Below are 11790 nucleotides of genomic sequence, written 5' to 3'. Positions count from 1 at the left end.
TTTTGAACATAATGTATAAAAGTGAGCCTTCTGACTTAAAAAAAAACCCTAATACTGATTAGCACTATTATTGACAATAACACCAAAAGGAATACAATGGAACACTTTTAAAACATTGTCTAATATGCTTATAAACTAAAAGCAAAGGAGAATTAAAAACAATCCATTTGCTAATCATGTAACCATACTTTTCTTTTATGCACAGTATTCATAATATTTCAACTTACATTCACCCCACTATATCTAGTAATTTGTGTATACTAGGCACTTAGGAACACAATATAAAAAATCTTGGACAATTGTCTACTTGATAAAATAAGCACTTAAATGAACACATTTCTAACACAATTTTCTTATATTATAAATGTGTTCAGGGAACTGAGAGAAAGGAAAACAAACATGCAATGTTTACACAGTACCTATAAAATGCTCTGCTTTGGAGCAAAAGTTTGTGAGAATTTTTAAGAATAATTAGGGAAAGTGAAAGAATGCATAAAAATATAGGAGTGACTTCTAAATTCAAAGAACTAATTTGTTGGAAAACATTACTTTTATTCATTAAGCAAAAAAAGAGTGTAAGATACTAATGACATTACTGTAAGTGATAAAATATTTACTTTATAAAAAGTATTCAGTCAACATTTTAAAGTAATGAAGTTCATAAGAACTAGAATTATGAAGAAAAAATTTTTGCAAGAGAAAGTGAAGAAGTTTCACACACAAAATCATATGTTTATGGTTAATCTAATGTGTTAACAAGTGATTCATTTTTTATGTAAAAATTTCATTGTTAAAATAAAAATTTGAAGAAACCTAGTAAGTTAGAAGAGTTAGATTAGTTTTGATGAGTTAGCATGTGTAATAATATGTGATTGGACAGAAGTACATACTGTAAATGAAGATTTTGTTCTTGATTATTGCTGCAGCAAAATCTGGATTTACTAAATAGGTTGTTCGCCTTGTACTCTCCCAACACATAAATAAAACAACATATGTAACATGCCACTGTGAAATGTTCAAGTATTGTAGAATGATTATTTGAACAATGAAAACCAGCTTTCATTCCTTTGATATATCCTGCCTAAAGGATTTTTAGCATTTGCTTTAGTTTTTCAGATTCCTTCAGTCTTCTGTAAAAAGCAATGTCTAAATATGTATAATCTAAATGTGCTGTAGTAAACTTCTTCTATTTCATGGTGACAAGTTCTAAATCTTGATAATAGAAAAACAGTTTCTCTCATACAACCTTATAGAAATATTCTGAAGTATGGTAATAAAATTAGCTATCCAACTTATATAAGGTAGAAAGTAAGGTTTTACCAATCATTCTGACACTCAGTGCTGGCAAAAAAGGCTACTTCTACGCATTTGAATGCCTATAATCTCCAACCTGAGCCCAGATTGGCAGGCAATTAACAACTTGTAGGCTGTTATCTGTCTCTAGTACTATTGTGTGATTTTTAGTAAATTAGTAACCTGCAGCCTTAGTTCCTTATCTATAAAACTGGATAAGAATTAGAATTGATTCAAATACTTTGTTGTGATGGATAAAAGAAGAAATACTTGTAATTATTATAAGTACTACTTGTAAAATGATATATTAGTTTCCTAGGGCTGCTAACAAAACAAAATTTGTCCTCTAAAGGATAATTCTAAAGATGAGAAATCCAAAATTAAGGCATGGGGAGGGTTAGTTTTGTGTGTGTGTGTGTGTGTGTAGCTTTCAGAGGAGAATCTGTACCATATCTTTCCATATCCGATAACCTCCAGAAATCCCTGACACTCCTTAGCATGTAGATGCAATGGAGCAATCCTTTCCTCTGTTCTTCATGTGGCATTTTCTTCTCTGTCTCTTTGAATCTTTTCCTTTTCTTAAAAGGATAACAGTCATTGTATCTAGGACTGTCACTAAATTCAGAACATATTTCACTTCACAGTTCTTGACTAGTTATCTACAGAGGCCTATTTCCACATAAATTTATGTGTTTTCCAGTTTGTCTGGTTTCCTTCCTTCCTCCTTTTCTTATTTTCTTTCTTTCTTTATATTAGGGATTGAAAAATGGAACAATCTACCATTGAACTACGTCTCCAGCCCCACCCCATTTTGTTTTTAAATTTTATTTTGAGACAGGGTCCCACTAAGTTGACCTGGCCGGCCTTGAATTTGCCATCTTCCTACCTCAGCCTCCCCAAATCTTTGGGGTTACAGGTGTGTGACATGGTACCTAGCTTTAAATTCAGATTTTGAGGTTACTGGGGAACATGAATGTTTGGGGAGGACTCTATTCAAACCATTATAATTACTTAGAACACAGTTTGACACACGGAAGTACTTTTGTTTATAAGGGTGAAAATCAGGATCAGTTTAAATATTTAAAGGAGATAAAATATAAATTGTAATTCACAATGAGGAAAGGACAGTCATTATTGATGTTAGGAAAATTGGATATCTACACGCAGCTGAATTAACTCAAACTTTTATCTAACATCATGTGCAAAAATCGACTCAAAATGGAATAAAGACTTACAATTAGACCTGAAATTATGAGTCTACTAAAAGAAAACATAGGGGAGGAACTCTAGAACATTGATCTGACAGTATTGTATGTATGTGTTTTAATGACCCCAAAAGTTCAGGCGGTAAAAGCAAGAATTAGACAAATGGGATTTCATTAAACTAGAAAGCTTCTGCACAGCCAAGTAAATAATTAACAAAGTGAAGAGCAGATTCACAAGAACGGGAGAAAATGTTTGCAAACCATAATCTGACAAGGGATTCATATCAAAAATATGGAAGAAACTCAAACAACTTGATAGTAAAGACAAAATAACCCAGTTAAAAATTTATTTCTCAAAATAAGATGCAAAGGGCCAACAGGTATGAAAAAAAAATGCTCAACATCAATAATCATCGGAGAGATACAAATTAAAACCATAATGAGATATCATCTCACACCTATTGTAATGACTATTATTTTTTTAAAAAAATGATTATTTTTAAGAATATAAAAGGTAAAAAAAAAAGTGCTTGCAAGGATGTAGATAGAACTCTTGCATCCTGTTGGTAGAAATGTGAATTGGAAGCTATAAAAAAAATTATGGAAATTTCTTTAAAAATTCAAAATAGAATTGCGATGTGATTCAGCAATAAAAATACTGGGCACATAGCCAAAGAAAATAAAGTTGGAATGTCAAAGAAATTCCTGCACTCCCACATTCACTGCAGCATTATTCACAATAGTTAAAATATGAAATCAATATGTGTCCATTGATGGATGAATGGATAAATAAAATGTGGTTTATATACTCAGTGGAATGTTATTCAGCCTTAAAGAAGGAAATTCTGTCATTTGAATTATCATGAGTAAACCCAGAGGCTATTGTATTAAATAAAATAAGTCAGGCACAGAATATATATTGTGGACTCTAAATAAGTTGAATTCTTTGAATTAAGTTACCAGGGACTAGGATTGGGTTGGGCAAGGAATTTAAAATTTTAGGAAGAATATTCAGGAGATCCATTTATACAGTATGTTTGCTATAGTTAATAATATTGTGTCATAATCTTGAAAATTGTAAATATTAATTTTAAGTGTCTTCATTACAAAAATGAAATGTGAAATATTGCATATGCTAATTAGCTTGATAAAGTTTTCACAATGAGTCCATATTTCAAAATGTCATGTTGTAGGTGATAAATATATATTATTTTGCCAACTAAAACAAATAAGCAAACACTATTCTAAAAAATTGAGGATACATTAAATCTGTTTAGTGACTCAGCAGGGATCACATGATAAACTTACTTACTATTATTAAAATAGAGAACTCTCTTTGTATTACTATGAATAAATTATGAAAGTTAAAGTTGTTTTAAAAAATAAACTTCAAATGCAATGTATATAATTACTGCTAATTGATACAATTATATTTAAAATATATGAACACCAAACTGATAAAAAGTATAGATTCTGGAGACAGAGGAGAGTCCTACATCTGGGGAGAATACCAAAGACTTCAACAACTTATTTGATAACTTTTAATATACTCTTTTTTTTGTTAAATTTAATTTACAATAGTATGAAAAGAATGAAATACTAATAAATAAACAATAGAAGAGGCAAAATATTTGTAAGTTAAAAACTACATAAACTGCTGAAAGACAGTTTATTAGGATGGAAAAAAATCCCATGTTTATGGATTGGAAGATTTAATAATGCTAAAGTGTCAATACCACTCAAAGTGATCTATCGATTCAATACACTTTATCCAAATTCCAATGCTTTTTGCAAACATAGAAAAATTTATTCTAAAATTCATATAAAATCTAAAATAACCCTTGAAAGTAACAACAATCCTGAAACAAAAACAAAGCTGAGGGTCTCACACTTGCTGATTTCAAAACTTGCTATAAAGTTATGGTCATCAAAATAGTGTATACTGGCATAAAGAGACATGTATCAATAAAAGAGATAAAAGAACATAAAAGCAGACAGACACTGTCATATGTGGTCATAATTTTCAACAGGTTGAAACATCATGCAATGGGGAAAAGACATACTTTTCAATACATAGTGTTGAAAAGAACACAACCAACACTGAAAATATAGTACACAGAATTGGATAAAATACCTGCATATCTATAAATTACAAATGTTCAGCTCTCTATTGTATTGATTGCAAAAACACTTGAGTGGAGCATCTTATTAGAATATGTTAGTGTTTTCAAAATTTTTTTAAATAAGCAGAAGGTCATATCATTTTCTGTAAAATTGATCAATTCAGTCAAATGAGTGTCACATAGATAATTTTTGACAAAAACTCTAAAATTTAAAAAAATCAACATTTGACTTAATGATAAGAAAATACAAATACATGTATGTATATGCTTAAAGTATGTATGATAAAATATATATAGTTAAATGATTTCTGTATAGTATTAATAAAATGATTCATGTCTAAATTGACTTTGGAAGTTCACTGAACTAATTGACTTAGTTTCATTAATTAGATGCCCTTAATTTACCTTGTTTCTTGTTTGGTATGTACATCAGCATCATTTCTTTTTCAGCCACATCATAGACATCATGTCTTAATTCCAACCCATCATCCAACCAACAATTTATGTCAATACTTCCATGAATGCCAAGTAAAAATGTTTTCTTCTTCACAAAAATTTCTACTACTCTCAAATACTATTCTTCCATTCAATTAATAAGAAATCTTTTAGGTTTCTGCCTAAAGTACTCAGCCATCTTTCTCACTAACAGATTGTTGATTTTTATTTCAGGCAATAAAATGTCTTCATTTCCATCATCCTTATAGCAACTGGAGACAGTATTGTATAAGCAAAATTTCTCAGTGGATTCTTCAACAACTGGATGGATCTGTTTTTACCTTCTCCATATTCTTTTGGTTGTCACAGAAACAATGACTAGAATTTCAATAGCTATTTTTTCCCCCTTGAAAGTGGCATTCATTAGCCAAATGGTCAGAATAGGAAGGAAGAAGATGATGGCAGATCTCTGATACTTTAAGAAATAATACCATAGCAGACTTGGAATGCTATTTCTAGATTTGTCTTATTTGAGTACAGAAGAAGAATTGAATAAACATTGACATTGCTTAAGACACCTGTTATTTGTAGGGTTAATTTTAACTTATTCTCCTTCTTTATCTCTTAATTGGTTACCCAGTTTTGTGGTTTCTAGCTTTGAAATTTTCTTCTGAATGTAAATTTTATTTTTGTTTTCTTATATCATTATCATTAACCAAACCCATTTTGTCAAGTTGCAAAATAAATCTGGTAGGTTTTCTGTATTTTTGATAAATACTATGAGAATAATGAATATATATAAAGATTTGAAATTTTTTGACATCTGTATTGAATATATTCATGATGTTATAATTTGGAGATATGTAGGACATTAATTACCTCAATTTTATATTCATTCAAATTTATAAAATTTCAGTTGAGTAATATCATGACACTTAAACTTCACTTTATTGTTGAGGTTCAGAAAATTTAAATTACTATTAAGGCATGGAATCAGGATTTAGGTCCAAGACTTTTTTAAATCCTAGTCTTTCCAATGAACCACAAGCACATGGCATGAACATGGGAACAGAAATGAGATTTTGAGGTATACTAAAATGTATCATTCTACAGGGATAGTTCTGGGTTGAGGGAAAAGAGATGATCACATGAGAAATGCAGGTCAGTTCCTGAGTTATTGCAGCAGCCTCAAAGGCAGTCTTGCCTTTTTCTAATCCCTTCCAATTAATCTTTCCCAAACATATTTATCTTTCTAGGCACTTACCAGAAAATATAACACTGTCTTTGTTCTACACAACTTAACCCCTCCAAACTTTCTTCATGATTCCCCAATTCAAACCTTCTATTTGACAAAGACTGTTTTTGTCATCATTTCTGAAGCACACAATGGCCTTGCCTACCTCTGAATTCATGTAACCCACACTGAACTCTCATTTTTTTGACTTCTTATTAAATTTACTGTCTGTATCATTCTCTCTATGAAGTCTCATTTAATTTATTGTGTGCATTTATTTTCATTTCAACTAGTTTATAAATGTGGAGGTCAGATATTAGGTAATGCTATGAAATCTAGATCAGTGAAAGAAATATTTTCTATTTGTTGAATTTTAAAATTATCTGACAAATCTTCAAAAATGGTAAAAACTAATTTTTTCACTCAAAATTTTTAATGTTTGTAATTGGCCCATAAGTACACTCCAATAAATATGCAGATTTCCTAATATTGGTTTAGGAAAAAAAATGGAAATATTGGCAGAACATTTTTAAGACCTCCTTCATTTAAATTGAGTTTACCCACTCACAATATTTACATAATGTTGCATTAACATCGACTTAGCTTTTTCTAAGAATAACTGAACTTGGCTTGGTCTCCTCACGGGGATTTATGGTTTTAAGGTCCTTGGCCTACCCTGAGGCTTTTTAATCACATCTCCTGTGTCCTTTTTTTTTTTTTTTAAATATGACAGCAGAATGCATTAAAATTCTTATTATACATCTAGAGCACAATTTTTCATATCTCTGATTGTATACATAGAATATTATATTCACAGCAATTCGTGTCTTTATACATGTACTTTGGATAATAGTGATCATCACATCCCACCATCATTAATAACCCCATGTCCCCTCCCTTCCCCTCTAACCCCTGTGCCCTATCTAGAGTTTTCCATTCCTCCCGTGCTCCTGCTCCCTATCCCACTAAGAATCAGCCTCCTTATATCAAAGAAAACATTCGGCATTTGTTTTTTAGGATTGGCTAACTTCACTTAGCATTTTCTTCTCTAACTCCATCTATTTTCCTGCAAATGCCATGATTTTATTCTCTTTTATTGCTGAGTAATATTTCATTGTGTATATATGCCACATTTTTTTTTATCCATTCATCTATTGAAGGGTATCTAGGTTGGTTCCACAGTTTAGCTATTGTGAATTGTGCTGCTATAAACATTGATGTGGCTGTGTCCCTGCAGTATGCTGTTTTTAAGTCCTTTGGGTATAGATCAAGGAGAGGGATAGCTGGGTCAAATGGTGGTTCCATTCCCAATTTTCCAAGCAATCTCCATACTGCTTTCCATATTGGCTGCACCAATTTGCAGTCACACCAGCAGTGTATGAGTGTACCTTTTTTCCCACATCCTTGCCAACACTTATTGTTGTTTGTATGCGTAATGACTGCCATTCTGACTGGAGTGAGATGAAATCTTAGAGTGGTTTTGATTTGCATTTCTCTAATTGCTAGTAATGATGAACATTTTTTTCATGTATTTGTTGATTGATTGTACATCATATTCTGAGAAGTGTCTTGACACCCCAAACTACTCCACTCCCTAAGAAAATTCTTCTGCAATGTAACTTGGCCTTTGAATGATGTCCTGTAGCAGACAGACTTCCAGTAACTACCAGCTAATTCCTACACTAATCTGGAGGATAAAAAACATAAATTAAAAAAAATATTCCTGGCTGTATATTCATTCTCCTATTATATCAGAAGTATTTTTACTATAATAAAATTTTTGAAAACATTGTTCTTTACTTTGGCCAGAAGGGTATATTTTAGGAGGATATATAAAATCTAATGGAGGGAGAAATATTTGGGAAATGTTGGGAATATTTTTGTATCATAGAATTCTATAAATTATGCCTGGTCTCATGAAAGAAGTTGCCCACAAGTATTCATTGAATTCTAGATTATTTGTAACTGACCTCTCTCTGTATATTTTTTTAGATCTGTTCATAGAAATATTTCTTCTACTCCAATTGTACCCAATCCTATACTATTGCTAGCTTATCCATACAATCTATATAATAATAAAGCAAATTTGCTATTAATGGTTTTGGACATCAATTTTTATGTTTAATGCCCATTGGATGATAAAATTTAGAATGGCAAACAATAGCAACAAAAAGTAACACTTCAGTCTCATTTTTCTAGGGCTGGTGAATTATCAAAACCAAAATTTTCTGTTATGTCTATCTTATATATCATTGCACTCACATAAACTTGGAAGAAGATGCATCTATAAAAAGGAGATGGTGAAACCCATGCTATAATGAACTCTATATGCTTTATATCCTTAAAGGAATGAGACACAATGTTGAAATTATGGAGTATAAAACAGAAGAATGTGCAATGCTTCTTGAAGAAATTCATGTAAATAAAATAAATTTATATTTAAGAACTAGAGTGCCATTTTCAGAAATGCCAAATTGGCCTGAGGTTCTCTCATTTTCTTAAACTCAGAAGTAAGTAGTTTGGAACTCCAATTATTTACCATAGGGGCTTCAAATTCTTGATCCAGATGAGACACCTATTTAACAAAGAATCAAGTCTTACATCATATAGATAAAAATAAGTTGAATTTTGCTACAATGATGTAATATCTTAAGTGTTTGCATTAAACAGCAATATTTGTATATTTTAAGAAATGATAAATAACATTTGAAATTTATTTTTCAATTTACTTTAATTAGGTATATTTGACAGCAGAATGCATTTTGATTCTTTGTACACAATTGCAGCACAACTTTACATTTCTGTGGTTTTATCCAATGTAACATTGCACCATATGTGTAGTCATACATGTACCTAGGGTAATGATGTCCATCTAATTCCACCATACCCTCTCCCCTCCTTGTTCCTCCTTTGCTCCATCAAAGTTCCTCCATTTTTCCCATGTCCTCCCCTACTATGGATCAGAATCCACTTATCAGAGAGAACATTCAGCCTTTGGTATTTTGGGATTGGCTTACTTCACTTAGCATGATATCCTCCCACTCCATTCATTTACCTGTAAATGCCATAATTTTATTCTCTTTTAGTGCTAAGTAATATTCCATTGTGTTGTTAATGTAATCATATTAATAAAATTTTCATAGTCACTACTACTAACACAATAGTCATTATCAATAAAAATAGGTAGAAAATTGTGTATGAATGGAATAAGAATGGACATAAGAGCTAGGTTGGAAATCAGGGGTTAGAAGCTAAGTAAACATTTGTTGGGGAAAGTCTAACTTTTCTAAAAAAAAGCAAAACCAGCCAGCATTGGATCATTACTTCATAAATTAGGTAACGTTTGTTAAAAAGAACTCTCTTGAGTATAGGTTTGTAAGATTGGTCATGAATAAAACTAGAAATAAATCAAAATAAAATCTGTATGCTTCTCCAAATCTTATCCAAACTTTGATATAAAAGTTAGACTGGAAACTCCCAAGGATATTGTTTCTTGGGATATTTCCAATAAGTTCAATTTTCAGCCAAGATAGAAAAAAGTTCTTTGAAAATCTTCATGGTATTTTATGTGAAACTATGAAAATGTGGAAGCTTTGTTTACTTTTCCAATGAAAAATTTTAAAATTTGAAAATGCTGACGTTTGGCATAAACCAATACCAGACTTTTGGTAGTTATACATTTTAACCTAATTTACATAGAATTCAGTGAAGAAAATTAAATTAATTGCTCTCCTAAACAATATTTCTACAGGTAATTCTGTATTCTTCTGGTAGTATTTTTTCTTGATCTTGAGTATCAACATGTTCCTGTAATATCTTTGGGATATAAAAATCTACACATACTCACAGATACATATGTGCACACACACACACACTCACACAAATGGTGTCTAAAATAACCTGACACTTTAAAAAAAGCCCCTTCTCTCATCTCATAGCTTCACTCAAACTGTGTTTATGAGCCATATAAGGCTTCTTTAAATTGCATTGGTCCCTTGGATTACATTGAAATCCCACCCTGTTTTTTCTTAGGTTCTGTTATTCCCATTCTTTGATTCTTTTATTTGATACTCTATCCCATTTCACTATGCTTTATCTTTCTACTTACCACCTTTAAACACTTTCCTTAAAATAATTCTTGCACTTTGAAACATATTTTTTTCCAGATGGAATGACAAACAGTATAAAGGTCTAAATTCAAAAGACTAAAAACATGTATGCTAGTATAAACTAAACTACAAGACTGCAATTATTCAGGAACCAGATTTTTATTTCATTTATCTTTGGAAAGATTGTTTATTAAATGTTACTCTGATGACTCAAAATAAATTTTTCTTTGAAATGTAGTTTTATTGATGAGTAAAATAAGCTTCTACTAGAAGAAATAATGACTCTATTCGCAGGTAAATATGGAAAGGAGAATAAAAAATAATTAATGAAAGAATTTTGAACAACTTATAGAAACATGAAAAACAGATAAAATAATCTTAATTTTCAATCTTATTCTTTTTACTGATTTTCTGCAAATCAAGTAGAGCTATTAAAGAGCATTTGCTCAAAGGATCTTAAATGAAAGAAAATGTTCTAATAAATTATCTTAAATATATGTATTCTTAGGCAATTCTTAACTTATGGTGTCCTTATTACTTTTAATGAAACTTCTATTAGTGAGTAGACTGGACTATATTTCAATGACTTGCTTGCACACACAAAGTTAGAGTATCTAATTCTAATTTATAACTGCCCAAAGAAATGGTAGTTAACTTCATATTTTTCTGTACAGAATTTGATGATAATCATTTTATTTGTACAGGATAAAAACCATTCTGCATAGACTATCTGACTTCAGGAAGAGTGAGAATTTAGAGACAGATTGAATTGAATTCTGCTCCCAACCTATAACAAATGTGTGACCTTGGGTGGAGGAACCTCTCAGGGACACTTTCCCTTATGTGTGGAAAAAAAAAAAAAAAAAAGATGAGGTGATAGTAGTAGTATTGACCTCACAGTGTCCTTGTAGGTATCAAAGGAGATAATGTCTTCAAAGTTCTTTGCATGTTTCTGGCACAGAGCAATTGTTCAATTATCATCATCATCATTATCATTAATACTAGTAGTTACTCACTGTTGAACATAGAACAGCTCTCAACAGCATAGGGAAATAGACCAAACAGTTCTGACTTCGAAATTAAATTATACTCATTCTGACTTTTTTATGCAATTTCATTGTCAGAAAGAATAGTGACATAGAAAGCCCTAAAGTTTCCTTGAATCAATTTACCTGAGCTATTAGGAGTATGCAGAAATAACTAATGATAAGGACATTTTTTCAAACAATTGGCTTCAACCACATTAAAAAAAAAAAAAAAAAAAAAAAAGCCCAATTGCAGGATGTCAATCTGCCCAACAGTGTAAATCTCCTTAAAGCAATTTAATTCAGATTAAAAAGATAACCATGGCTTATGTAGCAGAATGAGGGATCTGTTTCAAATCCATCACA

Source organism: Callospermophilus lateralis, chromosome 1, assembly GCF_048772815.1.
Source record: "Callospermophilus lateralis isolate mCalLat2 chromosome 1, mCalLat2.hap1, whole genome shotgun sequence".
In the NCBI taxonomy this organism is placed as follows: Eukaryota; Metazoa; Chordata; class Mammalia; order Rodentia; family Sciuridae; genus Callospermophilus; species Callospermophilus lateralis.
The sequence above is the reverse complement of the archived record's forward strand: the minus strand, read 5'-3'. Positions refer to the sequence as shown.